The sequence below is a fragment of the Schistocerca americana genome, chromosome 8 (genome assembly GCF_021461395.2).
Source record: "Schistocerca americana isolate TAMUIC-IGC-003095 chromosome 8, iqSchAmer2.1, whole genome shotgun sequence".
In the NCBI taxonomy this organism is placed as follows: Eukaryota; Metazoa; Arthropoda; class Insecta; order Orthoptera; family Acrididae; genus Schistocerca; species Schistocerca americana.
In genome coordinates, this window is record NC_060126.1 from 93,200,468 (window position 1) to 93,220,762 (window position 20,295).

Sequence of the window (20,295 nt, forward strand, 5' to 3'; positions counted from 1 at the left end):
CGTCGGAAATCAATGACAAAGAACAAGCTCAGTCACATATTGAGAAGACAAGTAAAACTTGGTGGAAATTCTTGAACAATAATCTGTAAATTCACTCATTATTACCAAATGGCCTCAGGATAATCGAAGCTTCCCAATATCCAGCAACACACGTACAATTACTTAAATTTGTATCATTAAATGACCAAACATGATATTCTGGCCTCTCCTACTGCTTCTCGACTGATCTCAATATGATAATTTCTCCTGCTCCATTTCTTGGCCATAGGTGATCAATTGCTCTTTAAATCCATAAATTTCGGTAACTCTGAACTTCTGCAAAATGTATGTTAATATGTCGTCGGGAATGGAGTTGTACATCGTGCCCACATTTATAGATAATTAGTTTGAAAATTTTTTGTATGCTTATAAATTTTTTCACAACTCGTTATCATTGGTACACCATGAAACAGACAAAATTTTATGTGTTTAGACAATGATCGCTACAATTTTAGTATGGCATTGGTTGCTATCCACAATGGAAAAAGAAACAAAAATGTTTTTAGGAATAATCAGCTTATGTGTGTCAGTGTAGTGAGTATTGGGTCCATACAAGGGAAAATTTCTGTAATAGAGATAGGCTAGTAACCCATTCAGAGACAAAATAAACGTACTTGCACTACATAGTCTAGCCTTGGCAAAAGGTCAGATTAGCGGGATACGATATGGGTGAGAAATAGGAGCAAGAGACAGTGGTTTAAGGAAGCTCGGAAAGCTTTCTCCTTGTACGTTAGGTAACTGATGTTAAGGAATTCGAATGATTAAAACATTTGAAACGAAAGGAAATAGATTTTACAGCTATTAAAGAAAAAAACAAGGAAACATCTGGAACTAGATATGTATATGGCTATACTATGATCTGCAGTGGAGTAAAGTAGAAACAAGAACAAGTAAGGGTGTTACAATCTACATTCCTACAAAAAAATAAGGGAAAACTTTTGACTATGAAATGCAAAAGGACACACTGTTCTATTACGAATTAAAGATACAAGAACAACCCAAAGAATAATAGCAGCTAACGTCTAACATGAAGGGAATATTGACTACTCTAAGGTCTTTTTCAAACTATTGCTGCTGATATTAAACAGTATGAATAAAAATCAAATTTTCTTTACAGGAGATCTAAATGCTAGAAGTGGAAACAAACTACCTCTAATAATAGTAGGCACATTTTGAGATACGTATGTGGTGAAAACTGAAAACTACTCAGCAATTTCGCAATTTTCTTCAAAACTTAATGGAACATAAAAAGGGTCCTGCCTCCGAAATATCCGAAGTTACCAAAATTGTGCAAGTATTGTTGTCGCATAATTAGCATACTTTTAATAGCAAAGTTTGCCGGAAGAAAGACGGTCTTGCTACTACATAGTGGCACAGGAGAGGATACTGAAGAGTCGTATACATAATGAAACCTTTTGGACACAGGTATGACATTTATAGTTTCGCATGAGGACGAGAAAAGCATAAATTTCATTACTGTTAAAATCAACAGCACAAAAAAATAGACAACGCTACATGCTAACTCACTGCCCAAAAATAAGTAGCATTTAGGGCAACATTCTACAAAGACCACTGTTTTACTTTGAAAAAAATAGGCTTACAACCAAATACATCACAATGAAAAAAAATACCGTTATCGTGAATTGGTGCAAAAGAGAAAAAGAGGTCATACACAAAATAACGCGTCATACGTCTAGGCCAAATGGAGTAAATAACTGCAGACCTATTTTTAAAGAAATAACGAGTTCGTTCTCCACTTTGAATGAGTTACGATACCCATTATTCCACAGCAATAAAGACTGACTCCTTAAAATTCAACAGTGGGGTTTATAAAATATAATGCTCAAGTCTTCCGCCTATTCAGGCAGCCGTTTAAAAACCTATTTTCAAGCACACAACATTACCTTTTTACCAAAAACTGTGCAAAATCTATTATTAACTGCCCACACACGAGCGTATTTTAGCTATGGACAATGGAATTTCAGGCCAATTCTGGAAAACCGTCGGGGTCACATATATGTGGACACGACTGTGGAAATTAATCTATGAACGTTACATGGACAAGACGGTGAAAAGTAGAGTGAACAAAGAGATGACTGACACACTGTAGATAGCATTCCAACAGTGGGCGAAAGTGTATCGAAAAGTAAGCTACAAAATATGTAATCAGGTTTATGAAAGATATGAGAAAGAAGCTTAAAATGTTTCCTTTCGAAGCCTTACATTCCAGAATCAATATGCCGATTAGTCAAACTCGCCTTCAGTGCTGGGGCAATCACCCCATCGACGCACCATTGTGAAGACACCCGTTTGGTAAATATCGTATACTGCTGAGTGAAGAAGCCTTATCTACCTGCTGCACATCTTCGTACATGAAAAATCGTCCATCCTTCAAAGTCTTTTTTGAGGGACCAAAACCGTGATAATTGCATGGTATGGGTGTTCGTGTGTCTCCCACTTGGGTTGACGTGGGGTTTCCTATCGTGGGGTTTCCTATCGTGGGGTTTCCTACAAGGGTGCAGCAGGTAGCGGAGCTGTCCCAAGCATCCGGTTCCCTAACGAGGTGTTTGCTAACTGAGCCTCCCCCAGTGCTTGCCTACCCCAGTCGCTCACCCTGAGTGCATGTGTTGTCACCGTTTCTCAGACAGTGTCGTCGTAGGTAGGTTTCGTTCCTTGCTATCTCCTATGCGACTTCTGTTCTATGCAGTGTACACGATGGAAGTGATAACAATAACGAAAGGGATGCCATTTCTTATCAAGGATGGTCATCGCTACCGTATTTACAGGAGGAATGAAGAATATACGAACTGGATGTGCTTCAATTATGAACGAAGTAGGTGCAAAGGGCATTTAAAAATTGAAAATGGTGAAATCGTTGCTCAACAGCAACATTCTTATCCACCTGACAAACCAGTTGTGGAGATCATGAAAAGACTACATAATTGCAGAAAAATAGTTCATGAAGAAAAGACAGTGCCATTAGCCCAAATTTTTAAGCAGAAATTTCAAGATTTGAAAGATAAAGTATTAGAATTTGTGGCATATATTCCGAATTATGACAGGTCTAAGACTCTATTGTGTAAGGCGAGAAGAGTAGCTATTGGGACAACCCAGAACCCTGGCTCCAGTTCGGAAATTCACCTTAGCGAAGACCTTTTGAAGTTAGGTGAAGGTAGTAGTTTTTTGAAGGTTGATGATGGCTCTGTTCCAGGCAAGACACTTCTAGTATTTACTTGCGAAGAGGGAGAGAAAATCCTTTGTGACAGTGGAACTGTGCTTATGAATGGTACATTTGGAAGCTATTCGAAATAGTTCAAACAATTGTACACAGTCCATGTCGACATCATCAGTACAGAAGAGGCAACTAATATATTTCATGTTTTATTTGCTTTGCTGCCAGACAAAAGTCAAAATTCATATGCAAGACTTTTTTCTGGATCGAAACCTAATATGCCTTGGTGCTCGCCAAAAACTGCAGTGCTAGACTTTGAAATTGGTGCAATTAAAGCAATGAATTCAGAGTTCCCTGAAACACAACTTTCCGGCTGTAACTTTCACTTTAACCAGTGTCTGTGGAAGAAGATACAGGAACTGGGACTAACGGAAGTCTACAGGGACAGAGTGCGATTGTTTTGTCGCATGCGTGTTGCAGTGGCACATCTTCCACTTAACATTATCGATGAAGCGTGGATTTTAATAATGGAATAAATTCCCAGTGGAGAGAAGATCACAGCATTTACAGACTATATGGTTGATCAGTGGATGGAAAATCCTAATATACCTATTGAAATGTGGAATGTTTTTAACCAACGACACAGAGCGACGAATGCTGTCGAAGGTTGGCATAGAAAACTGAACTCCTCAATAAACTAGAAACATCCAAATGTGTACTTTCTGATTCAAAAGCTGAAGGAGGAGGCAGTGAATGCTATTTTTGAAATTAAAAAAGATTCCATTGGCCTACCTCTTCAAAAAAGACAGACGAGGCACACAGATCTTGAGAAAAGATTAAAAGACATTATGAAAACATATGAAGACTCTGGAGATTTAAAAAGGTGTTTAAAATTTCTCGAATTTTTAGAAAAAATTGAATAAGAGTTTACAATTGATAAGAAAAGAAGGTTATCAATTTACTACTGTAATGTTGAACAACAACAAAAACAACAAAAAGTAAACAACAACACAAACAATATAAATAAATAAATAAAAATAAATGAAATGAAAAAAAAAAACATTTAAACATGCCTATGTACAATGTGCATAGCCAGTCCTAAGCCTGGATAAAATGTGAAGGGATGTTCTTATTTTCATGTCAGTGGGAAAGTTCAGCGTTACGATATTTATTTGCAGTCGGAAAGACGAGCGTCATCACGTAGGAGGTCTAGAGATTCGAAAAGTTGGATGATAAAAAATTTACCGTGATGTTCTGTGTGAAAAATTCTAGGATTTGCTGTGGGCCTTAAAAATATTGTTGTTTTAAAACAGTATGTATAAGTACAACACACATTTTACTAGCATAAACAGTTCCTCAAAGTTAACTTGCCGATTCTGGAGTTTCGTCATATATGTCATACGAAGCCAATTATTTGTATTTGGTCGATCTCATTCACAAAAGTACGCTTTTAACGGTATTTCTAAAGTTCTAATACAAAATCTGCTATTTATTCAATTTTTAACTCGACAAAACTGAAATTTTACTTGGGAAAGCTTCCTGAAGTTTTGGTGAGGAAGGAGAAATGAGGACCCAGACACCTGATTGCCCACTTTTCTGTCAGAGTCTTTTAAACATGATCATATTTGCCTTTATTGTGCTCCAACAGGAGCATTTTTCAGCTGATTATTATGTAGTTCATTTTATAAAGATGAAATTCCAACTAGATGAACTCTGGTGGAGTCATGTATATTAAGCAACGAATTTTATCATCTGTAGACATCAAGAACAACACTCTAGTTATCGAGACTTTATACGCCGCATTTAACCATAGGAAAATATTCAGTAATTCCTTTCAGATGAACACGTCCATTGTTGCGTAAATCTTTATCTAATTACTAACAGTAAACCCGGTGTTGCCCGGATTATTTATTCATCCCAGTTTTATATCAGTTCATCCTCTCTTCCCTCATCTCTCTTGTCCATTTAGTCCTATCTCGTCTCTCTATCCATCTCCTCCTTCCGCCCATCCGTCTCTCATTCCATCTCCTCCATCTGCCCCCCCTCTCTTACAACTCTCACAACACTTCCTCCTCCTCTCCATCCTCCTCCCCATCTCCATCCATCTTTCCGTCTCTGTCCACATCCCCCTTCGATTTTTTTAATAGTTCATCAAATTCACAATAACACCCCTAATTTATGTATTTATTACAGTGTTCCATTAGTAATTCACCACCTTCCTTTCCTCTGTTTACCTGCTGCTCCCTGTCTCTTAATCTGCTTCCCTCACTTCTCTGGATGCACCTCCTCCCCACCTCCCGAGTGACTGAGCGGTACTAGTTGCTACAGTCTCGAATCGCGCGACCGCTACGGTCGCAGGTTCGAATCCTGCCTCGGGCATGGGTGTGTGTAATGTCCTTAGGTTAGTTAGGTTTAAGTAGTTCTAAGTTCTAGGGGACTGATGACGTCAGAAGTTAAGTTCCATACTGCTCAGAGCCATTTGAACCAGCCAACCTCCTCCCCCCTCCCTGACTCCATCACGCTCTCCTCTCTCCGTATATTTCCTCTTCTGCCTCCGTCAAACCTTCTCCTCTTTCCCCGTCTATGAAAAAATACATATCTGCCAACTTTCATGCTGACTGACGAAACGATATTGAATTTATTTAAGGGTAGGCCAACCCTCCTCCATCCAGCATACGTTGGCTTGTATAAATGCCTTATCCACGAAAACATACATTCATGAACCAACTCCCAAGCTATCAGTCGAACAGTGTGTAACTCTGGTGTAAGGTACCCTCCGCAATACACCGTATGAAATTTCACGTAGACGGTGAGGTTCCCCTTGTTTTGAAGATCTAAGGTACAAAGTTTAATCAAGGTTAGAGCAACACTGTGGCTTCTGTTGAAATCCGTAAGTAAAGTACCTTCCACAACGCACTGAACGAAGTTTTATGTAGACAGTGACCATCCTCTTGGTTTGGGAAATAGAAATTCATTATTATACAACCCGCTCGCTCTATGCCGACTTAGTTGCGAAACATAAATAATAGATACGAACAACAGAAATCATGTAATGAATTCTGTCAAATAAGGGGCAAAATAGCTATTAAATAAGAGCAACGAGATTACGAGAGCAGTCACTTTCAGTGTTACGTAAAATAACGTTATACCTTGTAAATTATCACGACACAAATTGAAGATGATAAGCAATGTGGGACTTCCTTCCGTTTGCGTTTGATACTCTCCTAGAACTCCTGTGTGGTGAGGAGGGTGGGAGGGGGCAGCAAGGGGTGCCTAAATTTTTTTTTGCCGGCCCGGGCCACTAACAGGTTTAGTGCGCCACTGCTTGAACGTAACCCAACGGTAGGAAACCCCACGACACCAGTAATTCTGCGTTAAGGCATATGCGATGTTGAGATGTGTGTCATTATTAAGCCACAACAGTTAATCAGGCAATTTTTGCAGATATTTCGCATTAATAAGGCGCCGTGATATCTTCAGTGTTGCGCATTACCGTTCCCTGATGGTTAAGAGACCAGGGTCAGTGAAATCTTCAAGCAATGGGCATCGGTAACCAAAACAACAAATTGCTGACCCTTGAACTTCTTAGGTGAGGGGACGATGGATGAAGTGTTGTTCATTCTCCGAAGAGGTTCTGCGAGCGTCGGTTTCGCCAGCTATGAAAAGAATAACATCGCATTTATTCTGTTTGGATGCGTTTGGTAGTAACGTCGATATAATTCACATTTGTGCATTTACGGCGTGCATGTCAGGAAGACACGAATCCTACACAGATTCGTTGCCTACATGTTAGTGTTTACAAATGTGCACTGAAGCACCGCTACCTTCCATAAACACTCAAATGGAAACGCCCTCAAACGCAATTTTTTGATCACTCCTTTGATCACTCCTTATATAATCAAACTCGCCAGCGAGAGTCAATAAAAAATTGTTTGCACTCTGTTCATTACTGTAGCACCCCTAACTGTGTTACGACCATTATTTTACTGGTATTTGAAGTTACTCTACTTGACAAAGAATCAAGAGCACCGTCTTCCTAGCATATCGACATTTCAATAATTTCAAAGGAGTTCCCACGTTTCTGAGTCAAACCCATGTGGCAGTGTTCTGATATTCGGCAATCCACTGACCGATATTTCTTTTCAGAAATGTATGAGCGCATGGCGTTTTAGTAATTTTTAAAAAAGCTGTGTAAATTAGCACTTTACATGTGTTATGCTGTTTTGTAACGCTAGTATCTGGCACTACATAAAAAGCATCGTTTTGGCCATCTCATACGATGCTGTATCTGCCGGATATTGAAGAAAGTGTGTGCATAGAGTTAAATGGTATGCAGTTGCACCATAAGCAGTCAACGTTTACTGACATTACAGATATTAAAATAGTCTGACAGGACCCTTTTGGAAGATTTCCACTATTTTTTATCTCCTTCGACATCATTTAAAATGAGAATTTATAAGGTTAACATGTAACCCTCTCACAACAGGAACGCACATTTCGCATCATCCCGGGGAAAAGCAAACGTTTCAAGCTGTGCGATGTATTGTATGAATAATCTGCTATCCTAAGCAGTTAAGTAATGTCTTGATGTGTTAACCTATACGACAGTTTATGACCTTGTATGCAACTGAATATGTGGTCTTACCACAGATGATTAACGTGATATTCACCGAGTCACATACTTAACATACGCGCAATGGTGGTAAACATCAGTAGCTATATATTCTAAAGAAAAACAGTAGATAAGCACACAGCAAAAACATCTCCTAAAGTTAAATAATGAGCAGTTTTCTGATTATAGAGAAAGGCGGTGCTCATCGCATGTGTAGACTCAAGAAGTATAACTAGACAAGTCTACAAATAAGTTAGTGAAGTCGTAATGGGATTTAAAATCGAAATGTCCACATACTTTGGGAAACAGTGTTCCTGAATATCCTGTATTGCACAAAATGCCTCGCTGATTTTCAAAAATACAATTAATGGCCTAAGAAAGACATTTGATAACAGCAACCTGTAACATAGCTCTCTCGCTTGTAATATGATTAATGCGAAGCACAGGGTATCTATTATTAATGTCCTGCAACAGTAGGAAAGGACAATCATTTAAACATTCGCACCATAATTGAAATTTGATAAGAGGAAGCCTATAGATAAGATGGTTGTACGGCAATGGAACCATTTCTTGTATGCCAATAAAAGAGCGGCTTAGATTGAGTGAAGGGCTCAGCAAAAGGTTTGGTAAAACGTTAATGGGCACCCTGGATTCGAAATGCGTTGTGTGACTTAATAAAATATAAAATTTTCGGTGACGCGAGACGTTATTATTCATATTTCATGTGTACTGAGCATGGTGATTTTCACAACCACAAAATGTGATTACAAGAATATTATCGATTTTTATATAAGAGAAGTAGAATTTTTTATCATTAAGCAATGAGGTATAAATTATTAGGTTATTCCAGATTGAAAGATATCTGATTTCTCCTCTTTGAACACAGCTTAGGAAGTGAACTAATTAATGTTGCGCTAAAGCAGAGTTAATGAACACAGTTTTCCGAAATTCCTTCACCATGGAAGATGAATGGTATATTCCAGAATTTGAAACACGAACAGTTTCTTAGAAGTAGATACCTTAGGGGTTGTGAAGCAACTCAAATCGCTTGATAAGGGCAAGTCTTCAGGTCCAGATTGTATACCGATTAGGTTCCTCTCAGATTACGCTGATACAATCGCTCCCTACTTAGCAATCATATACAACCGCTCGCTCACCGATAGATCTGTACCTACAGATTGGAAAATTGCGCAGGTCGCACTAGTGTTTAAGAAGGGTAGTAGGAGCAATCCATCGAACTACAGACCGATATCATTGACGTCGGTTTGCAGTACGGTTTTGGAGCATATACTGCATTCAAACAATATGAATCACCTCGAAGAGAACAATCTATTGATACTTAATCAGCATGGTTTCAGAAAACATCGTTCTTGTGCAACGCAGCTAGCTCTTTATTCGCACGAAGTAATGGCCGCTATCGACACGGGATCTCAAGTTGATTCCTTATTTCTAGATTTCCGGAAAGCTTTTGACACCGTTCCTCACAAGCGACTTCTAATCAAGCTACGTTCCTATGGGGTATCGTCTCAGTTGTGCGACTGGATTCCTGATTTCCTGTCAGGAAGGTCACAGTTCGTAGTAACAGACGGCAAATCATCGAGTAAAACTGAAGTGATATTAGGTGTTCCCCAGGGAAGCGTCCTGGGACCTCTGCTGTTCCTGATCTATATAAATGACCTGGGTGACAATATGAGCAGTTCTCTTAGGTTCTTCGCAGATGATGCTGTAATTTACCATCTAGTAAGGTCATCCGAAGACCAGTATCAGTTGAAAAGCGATTTAGAAAAGATTGCTGTATGGTGTGGCAGGTGGCAGTTGACGCTAAACAACGAAAAGTATAAGGTGATCCACATGAGTTGCAAAAGAAATCCGTTGGAATTCGATTACTCGATATATAGTGCAATTCTCAAGGCTGTCATTTCAGCCTGGGTGTTAAAATTACGAACAACTTCAGTTGGAAAAACCACATAGTTTATATTGTGGGGAAGGCGAGCGAAAGGTTGCGTTTCATTGGCAGGACAGTTAGGAGATGCAACAAGTCCACTAAAGGGACAGCTTACACTACACCCATTCGTCCTCTGTAAGAATATTGCTGCGCGGTGTGGGATCCTTAACAGGTGGTATTGACGGAGGACATCGAAAGGGTGCAAAAAAGGGCAGCTCGTTTTTTATTATCACATAATAGGGGAGAGAGTGTGGCAGATATGATACGCGAGTTGGGATGGAAGTCATTAAAGCAAAGACGTTTTTCGTCGCGGCGAGATCTATTTACGAAATTTCAGTCACCAACTTTCTCTTCCGAATGCGAAAATATTTTGTTGAGCCCAACCTACGTAGGTAGGAATGATCATCAAAGTAGGAATGATCATCAAAATAAAATAAGAGAAATCAGAGCTTGAACAGAAATGTTTAGGTGTTCGTTTTTCCCGCCAGCTGTTCAGGAGTGAAATGGTAGAGACATAGTATGATTGTGGTTCGATGAACTCTCTGCCAAGCACTTAAATGTGAATTGCAGAGTAATCATGTAGATGTAGATATAGATTACTAATTTTTTTTCCCAAACTACTGCCATAGTAACTTACTGCGTCAGCAGATGCCTACATTGTAGTCGTTTGCAAAATGGCCATCATCGATGTCCGTATTAGGCAGCGTTGTGTGACAGAGTTTTTGATTGCAGAAGGTGAAATGCCCATTCCTATTCATGAAAAACTGACAACTGTGTACTGTAAAATGTCCATTCGTATTCACGAAAAACGACAACTGCGTAGGATGATGCATCGGTAGGTATCACCAAAGTTAGAAGTTGGATTCCTCACTCAGTAAAGGCAGCGTGATGATTACTCAACAACTGGGATACCCATATGTTTGTACCGATTGATTACGAAGAACTTTATCCGACCAGAATGAAGAGGCAAGAAAAAGAACTGCGTCCCAACTGATGGAGCACTTCCATCAAGAGGGAGAGGCGATTCTGGAAAAAAAAATTCATACACGAAATTTGGTTTCATTTTTTTAAGCAGAATGAAAGTGGCAGAAAAAAAATGGCAGCAAACAAACTCACTGAAGGAGAGAAAGTTCAATACTATGCTATCGCCAGGGACGTTAGGTTGCAGTAATCTCGAATGCAGAGCATATGATTATTGGCATTAGCAATGTTCATATTGCAGATGAACATCTATGTACAATAGATGTGAATGCAGTGATACCGGACACTTGATAAATATTCGGCATGTCAGATCCATTTAACAGTCCTCCCTCTATGCCAGCTCACGATTCCATGCATACAGAAGATTCATACTGCATTTATAGGTAACTGGTGGTGAGCACTATACTCATATCTATGGATGTCGCCCAATCTTAATGTTCACGGGTGTTCATCTACATTGTCTGTACCTTAAATATTTGTTTAAGTGTGATACTTAACAAAACATTATAAATGTAGCTGATCCGTGACTTTTAGCACATATAGTATCTGGTATTTGTGTGGAGAGTGGACTTCCGATGGCATGTGTAACCGAAACAAATACCAAAATATAACATTTAAGTATCGTTGAGACATCTAAATATCTCGTGTATCATCCATCTGTAAGAAATAGGGAAACGCAACAAGGACGTTGGATGAGACAGCATGAATGTGTCTTTACAAGCTACGAAAAGCAGGAAAGGACGTTAGCGCTATCTTACGCTGTCTTAGTATCGTATAGGTAAAACCGCCTCACAGTGCAGGTAGAAGAATAGTGCTGTATAATAGATAGATGTACTACTGGCTCGAGCAAGTCAGAAGTGGTTTAGCCGACTGCAACCTTGAATTTGGCCCTATTAGACCAACATCCGATCTGGTCGGCCAACGTCTATAGATGGGGAGTGGCTAAATGATATGATAGTCAATAATCCCCAAATGACAATGCGGGTGTCGGCATTGGAGCCCCATGACCCTCGTGCTGCTGTAACCAGGAACTTGGAGAAGCTGGGTTCGTAAAAATTCGCGATGCGTGGATTCCTCATTAACTGAGAGAAGCGAATTTGATTTAGAGCATGTCCGTCTGTGGCTTCTTATTGAGACGCAGTCACAATGCTCCTTTTCGTTAATGACTGGTAATTGAAGATGGAAAGTGGGTCGAGTACAACAACGCCCGGAAGAATAAATCGTGGCGCGAGACATGGGAGCCACCACTATCGGGTCCTAAGCCAGCGATGCTTCTCGGAAAGATTCTGCTATGCGCCTGGTGGGATTGCAAAGACGTCTTGTATTACGAACTTCGTCCGAATCAGACTATCACTTCAGAGATCTAGTGTCCGCAGTTTGACCGTCGCAAGGCTGCCATTGAATGACCGGATTTTGGACAAGATGTCACCTTTCACCACAACATCGACAGGCCACATAACTATATGGTGACCCGTCAAAAGCTGAGTTCTTTTCTTTGGGATGTGTTGCCCAACCACCTTAATCACCGGACATTGCCTCTTCCGACTTTCATCTACCCCGTTCCCTGCTGAATTTCCTCAATGGCTAATACGTCACCTGCTTCGAGAACTACAGAGCGATCCGTTAAGAGGTCATCAACCTCAGAAACCCCAGCATTTTACAGATTATCCGAGAAAACGCAATATATTGTCGACAACAGGGATGTATCCTGCATGAAATTAATAGTTTGTTTACAAAATCGATTGGTTTTTTGGTTATGTTGTACCCGACCTTGCGTGTGCAGTGTATGAGGTGACAAACTGGCAAACTCACATGTTACACATGGAACACCATAATTAAGTACCCTACTAGTTTTGTACAATTATATTGCATTTGTTGAGTGTGTGTGACCAACAATTAAGGTAGAATCGTAAGTCAACATGATGATATACGTCACTTGTGTTCAATAACATACTTCCAAGGAAACTGTTTTGGAATGTCTTTCGGTCGTTCGTTACGTCTTGTTTTTTAAAAAATTTGGAATGGCTGTTTGTACAAAGAATGAGAGGTAGAAAAATACGACTGAGCACAAAACTGACTACCTACGTTGTTTCATTGTAGAGAAAGAGCTATTGTGATGAATAAATTCGGAAATTAAATTCATGTTTCCCAGAGGCCATTTGTGGTAAACAGCAAATGCCCAGGAAACTGATGGGGCCCGGTCAAGCAATGCCGATTCAGGTCTTAACTTGAAAACACGTCAGAGAAAGTTGGTTTCCGAAATTCATTTTCCATCATGCGCGAGTCGTATCTCGTGTAAAAGTAACAAGTACATCACTGTCCACTGTTTGCTGGGAAACAGAAGACTCCATTTTCTCCCATAAGTTACGTTCAGTATGTGTATCCAAAGCTATAACGTTAAGAATCAAACTCTTTCCTTTTGAAAATATTGCGCAATTCCTGGTACTCAACCTGAGTACGAAAACCATGATTCCAACAATTAATGCATAAAAAAAACACGGCACCAGAACTAATGATATTTAAATTTATTATCATAGACTCTTGTGTAGTATTTATATTCTTTGTGGTTGTCTGTTCTGTTCTTTTATCGACACAGCTTCTAAAAATAATTTTTAATGTTTAAAGCTCTTTGGTAGGACTATGAACGTAACTCGGATTCTAGCATTTCGGAAGACTGTGACAGATGAATTATGGATGGCTGTGAAGGGCAAAATGCTCACCAGGTGTTCCTCTTCCTTCGGATGGTTTGTGAGATGAGAGAGGGGGCTAAGGGGATTTTTACCATATCAGCAATTGAAATTCTTCCTTCCTGTTCCCTACCCATTTGCGATCGCAACCCGTTCTGTCATTTCCCGAAGTGTAACTCACATGAGAACTACAGACATCAGAACTGAACTCGCTGGGGTTCCCTAACATATCCGAAGACCTTCTCTGGCTACCCACATAACAATATTGTATGTCAGCAATCACACGGATTTCATTATTCTGTTATTATTAAGTGAAGACAACATTCTTGCTTAGTTGCGTATAATTTACGTAGCATTCCAACGAGCGCTGAAGTATCGTCATCAGATTTTCAGTCTTTAAGTATTTGCTGTTTTGCTGAAATAAACTTAATCGACGTTCCTGAGAGTATCATACTTTCAGGTTTACTGCATCCAACTTTACGGTGCTGCAGCACTTGCGGCAACACAACAAATGGTGCAGAATCACATTCACATGAACGCATATGTTCGTATACTGACGCTTGCTCAGTTGTTGGTTAACATACACGTTAATCAATAATTAAGTTACTGCAACTAGTAACATATTCTACACTGGCGGTGCAGGCAATTTATTCCTTTCTTATGTCACACACAACAAGAAAATAATATTACACTAGGGACTTGGAAGCTTAATCCATCATTTGGCATACTTTTCTCTTACTTTACAGTTATAACGATGTTAAAAAAGATAAAGACACTTGTTGTAGGAAACGACTTTGAACTGGTACTATTAATTCTAATAGAATAACTTTACTTTCGTTTTCCATGGTGCAGAGCATCGTACACTTCAGCAGTGGTGTCTGACGTCATCACATTCAATCACGAGATTTACACTTACAAGGGCCACCTTACAGCTCGAGAGTGCAACTGTTTGAACTATTACTCTCCACAAATTTTCATAGCAAGAGAAATGTCTTTCAGAAACCGTTAGGTTTAGGTGAGTGATGTTCTAAATTATGTAACTTTCATTTGATCTTTCACCGCCATGGATTAACCATAACTGTAGTACATAAAATGGTGGTTTACCATACTGGTATGTCTGGGGAGTTGATAGTGCAGCAATCACTCACATATGGATGGCCTTTCCAACTTGGCACAGTTATTTTTAAATACATTTGTGGCTAGAGTCTATTTAAGAAAGGTCCTCCCATACCACTTTCCTTTTCTTTCTAATGCAGGCTTCTTCAGTTTCCTAAATTATTATTTCCATGCACAACCAAGCCCAATCCAAAATTTACTGCTTACTGATCTTTAATGTCTATTTGTCAAAATTTCCAGAGCTATCCTACAACCACACACATCAGTATACATGGAAAGAGGCTGTGAAATGCGTGATAATACAGAATATTTATCTGGACAAACTCACCCGTTAGCCTTTGATTCTCTCTCTCCCCTGTCCATACCCATTCGACGTTTGTGCTCGCACGTATCTCGTATAGAAACAAAATAAATGGAACATTGTCAATAGTTGTCTTTCATACTTGGAATCTTGGAACGCCTTTATAGGCATGAACTCAGGCCCTCAGAACTATTCTCTGAGCACTAACGACGTGTCACGAAAATATAATTCACTCCTCACATTTAATGCCTCACATGACTTTCATTTCATACCACTGTTTTGATAACCACTAAGACATTTTCCATCAGTTCGTATTGTTTAACCCAAGCGGATATGCTCAGAATTACGTCCTAGGCGTCAATAATCAAATGATGCATTTATTCTGATCAAAATCCCGGCTGCGTTACCCTAATAAATGGAAAAAATGATATCTTGAAACCAAACGATACTAACAGAAACCATAATGAAAATATATATTTCCTCGATTTCTGAGATGCACCTTCCGACAGTTATTTCAATGTGTTAATTTTTGCTTAGTTTGGTAACACGACCAGGACACTCAGGTTCAGTTACTACAATCTGATTTAACTTTCAGGCATCAAGAATTCGTACGCACACTGCTGTCTCCATTCGAAACGATAACTAACATTCTCACTTTGTTCGGCGCCAGTAATTTCGCATTCTTAAATTCTGTTTATTTCCTTCAGTGCAGCTTCCTCTTTTCCAAAAGATGCGGGCTTCTTTCGTTCATCATTTAATTTATGTGTTATTTACTGCGAGGTGACGAAAGTAATGCAGCAACTCATGCCACAGACTCAACAAACCCCTGTTGAAATACTGAGCCATGCCGGTTCTATACCAGTCGATAATAGCAGAAGTGTTGTCGGTGCATGATCTTGTGTACAAACTGACATCACGATTATGTCCCATAAACAATCCATGGGATAAATGTTGGGAGACCTGGGTGGTAAAATTATTCGCCTGAATTGTATAGAATGTTCTTCAAACGAATCGCGAACAATTGTGCTCCGATGACTTGGCACATTTTGAGCCATAACAATTCCGTTGTTGTTAGAGAACATGAACTCTATGAATGGCAGGAAATTGTCTCCAAGTAGACGACAGTAACGATCTCCAGTCCATGATCAGTTCAGCTGAAGTACAGGACTCTGTCCACTGCATATGGGGTTCGTGGGGTCTACGCCTCATTTGGATCGTCCTATCAACTCGTACCAACAGAAATAGGCACTCATGTGACCAAGCCACGGTTTTCCTGTCGTGTAGAGTCGAACTGACGTAGTCACGAGCTGAAGACAGTCGCTGAAGGCGATGTTCTGTTAGCAGAGGTATTCGTGTCTGTCGTCTGCTGCCATAGACTATTAACGCCAAATTTACCGCACATTCCTAACGGATACGTTCGTCGCACGTCTTGCATTAGTTTCTGTGGCTGCGGTTATTTCACACAGCGTTGTTTGTACCGTAGCACTGAAAACTCTACACATACACTGCTGCTCTCTGTCGTTATCCATTGTGAGAGATAATTCCTGATATCAGGTACTCTCGGCACACTCTTGACACTGCGGATCTGGGAATATCGAATTCCCTAACGAGTTCCGAAATGGAATGTCCCATTCGTCTTGCTCCAACTACGATTCCGCGTTCAAGGTCACTTATTTCCCGTCGTGTGTACCATAAACACGTCACAAGCCGTTCGACATGAACCACATGAGTACAAGTGACAGATCGGTCAGTGCCCTGCCCTTTTGTACCTTGTGTGCGCCATACTGCCCCCATCTGTACACGTGTTTATCGCTATCCCGTGACTTTTGTATCTTCAGTGTGGTTCAGATTAGTTTGCGGCGCGGAAGATCTTCAACAGACCGAGTGAACATCGTGTAGCAACAACGGCGTTGTGGACGCTCCTCATGCAGCATATGAATTATGGAATACTGAAGTATGGTAAATACCACTGCAGGCAAAAATAAGATCGGCGCATATGTTAGTAGAGATTTTATAAGGTGAATTGTCAGCCTGGTTGCTATTACTGTAATTATGAAACGGCACTTTTTATTTCATGTCCTAGTTTAATATCTTGGGCGATTTCTTGAATGTTACATATATGAAAATATTGAGGAGCCTTGTTTAAGCGTTAAACGTCGGAACATAAAAGAGGAAAAGTCTGTGATTCGAGACGTTTTCCTTTCTTTGGATTTAGTGCGGGATGAATGCAGTTGTGGGGCATGAGTAAGCTTGTGTTGTGTGTGCGGTGAGTAGCATTTAATTAATCGTGTGAGATGTGAGCTATTCTGCGCATGGGGGAAGAGCAGCGGGCTTTGATGAAGTATTGTTTTTATGACTTTCAATTGTGATCTTCGTCAGTGTACACGATAAGTAGCAGAGGGGACGGACTGCGACTATTTATCGATTGTGCGATACTTGCAGTCAATGAGCAATGTTGGAAAAAAGAGAAGAGAAAGAAGATTAGTGGCAAATGTCCGTTAACTACAAGGTCATCCGAGATGAACCAAAAGTTTTATTGGGTGGACGGGAAGGAAATTGGCTGTTCTCTTTTAATGGAAGGAATTACCTCAAACCCTTTTAAGGGAATCGACGAGAGCAGATATCATTATGATGATATAGGAACTTGAACCACTATATCTTAACCCCGTAAAAAGGAAATGAATGTTGAGCCCTAAGAAAAGACAGCCAATTTTAGTCAACAAAATGTTGTGAAAATGGAGTTGTGAAAGTACGAATCCAGAAAAATGTAACTATGCAACTCGTACCATGGTGAAATGGGTACTGTATCACTAAGGCGAAGAGGTCGCCCAGTACTGTTCCTCAAAGGCTTTAAATGTCCTCTACCAACCCTACACAGTGGTCCAAAGCCCATTGAAGCAACCAAAAAGAATGATGTTCTACATTGTTTACTATACGTACGAGAAGTACAGCATGCTTATTACAAGATATTAAAAACAGCTGAGCAATCCAAGGCAAAGGATGAGACCAGTGACAGTGAAATTTGAATACCACTATTAGTGTTTTAAGTTATTAAAACTGTTCAATTTAGTTACATTATATTGTGTCATTAATATATTGGCTTAAATTGTTGTCAACTAACAGCATAATGTCAAATTTCCTGTGGGAAATGAAATTTTGAATGCAATGAATAACATGGTATCGACATTTTACATTCACGAATAACATAATATCTACCATATAATTTGTGTCAATGTGTTACGTATTTCTTCTTTTTTCCAATAAAAAATATTATTTCCATTTTGAAACCTTACCAGTACATTCTGTAACATGCAAATTCTTAGTTAAAACTTAAAGAAAAGATATAACAAGGTGAAATGTATTGTTACACTTTTATTAAACTATGTATTCTAAAATCTCCAAACCACTAAAATATCAGTTACCATGTTTTATGACTGAGCCGCACAAATGATACACATTAGACTGTGGTGGTGTTGATGATGTGATGATATATGTTGTTTGGTGCAGAGGGGCATGGCCTCTAGCAACTTTGTGAAAATCTCTGAAACTAGTGGGGTTAAAAGAAACTCATACAAGTTTCAGCATGAATTAAAACAACCTAGTGAGAACTAAGAAACCCCAGCCTTTATACACCACACACACACACACACACACACACATACACACCACACACACACACACACACACACACACACACACACACACACACACACACATACCTTCTATTACTCTTGCTAAACAGATAAACCTTCCTCCCTTTTTTTATATGGAAGTTAATAGGAATATAAAAAAAGGGAGGAAGGTTTATCTGTTTAGCAAGAGTAATAGAAGGCAGATTTCAGACTACCTAACAGATCAAAACGAAAATTTCTGTTCCGACACTGACAATGTTGAGTGTTTATGGAAAAAGTTCAAGGCAATCGTAAAATGCGTTTTAGACAGGTACGTGCCGAGTAAAACTGTGAGGGACGGGAAAAACCCACCGTGGTACAACAACAAAGTTAGGAAACTACTGCGAAAGCAAAGGGAGCTCCACTCCAAGTTTAAACGCAGCCAAAACCTCTCAGACAAACAGAAGCTAAACGATGTCAAAGTTAGCGTAAGGAGGGCTATGCGTGAAGCGTTCATTGAATTCGAAAGTAAAATTCTATGTACCGACTTGACAGAAAATCCTAGGAAGTTCTGGTCTTACGTTAAATCAGTAAGTGGCTCGAAACAGCATATCCAGACACTACGGGATGATGATGGCATTGAAACAGAGGATGACACGCGTAAAGCTGAAATACTAAACACCTTTTTCCAAAGCTGTTTCACAGAGGAAGACCGCACTGCAGTTCCTTCTCTAAATCCTCGCACAAACGAAAAAATGGCTGACATCGAAATAAGTGTCCAAGGAATAGAAAAGCAACTGGAATCACTCAATAGAGGAAAGTCCACTGGACCTGACGGGATACCAATTCGATTCTACACAGAGTACGCGAAAGAACTTGCCCCCCTTCTAACAGCCGTGTACCGCAAGTCTCTAGAGGAACGGAGGGTTCCAAATGATTGGAAAAGAGCACAGATAGTCCCAGTCTTCAAGAAGGGTCGTCGAGCAGATGCGCAAAACTATAGACCTATATCTCTTACGTCGATCTCTTGTAGAATTTTAGAACATGTTTTTTGCTCGCGTATCATGTCATTTCTGGAAACCCAGAATCTACTATGTAGGAATCAACATGGATTCCGGAAACAGCGATCGTGTGAGACCCAACTCGCCTTATTTGTTCATGAGACCCAGAAAATATTAGATACAGGCTCCCAGGTAGATGCTATTTTTCTTGACTTCCGGAAGGCGTTCGATACAGTTCCGCACTGTCGCCTGATAAACAAAGTAAGAGCCTACGGAATATCAGACCAGCTGTGTGGCTGGATTGAAGAGTTTTTAGCAAACAGAACACAGTATGTTGTTATCAATGCAGAGACGTCTACAGACGTTAAAGTAACCTCTGGCGTGCCACAGGGGAGTGTTATGGGACCATTGCTTTTCACAATATATATAAATGACCTAGTAGATAGTGTCGGAAGTTCCATGCGGCTTTTCGCGGATGATGCTGTAGTATACAGAGAAGTTGCTGCATTAGAAAATTGTAGCGAAATACAGGAAGATCTGCAGCGGATAGGCACTTGGTGCAGGGAGTGGCAACTGACCCTTAACATAGACAAATGTAATGTATTGCGAATACATAGAAAGAAGGATCCTTTATTGTATGATTATATGATAGCGGAACAAACACTGGTAGCAGTTACTTCTGTAAAATATCTGGGAGTATGCGTACGGAACGATTTGAAGTGGAATGATCATATAAAACTAATTGTTGGTAAGGCGGGTACCAGGTTGAGATTCATTGGGAGAGTGCTTAGAAAATGTAGTCCATCAACAAAGGAGGTGGCTTACAAAAC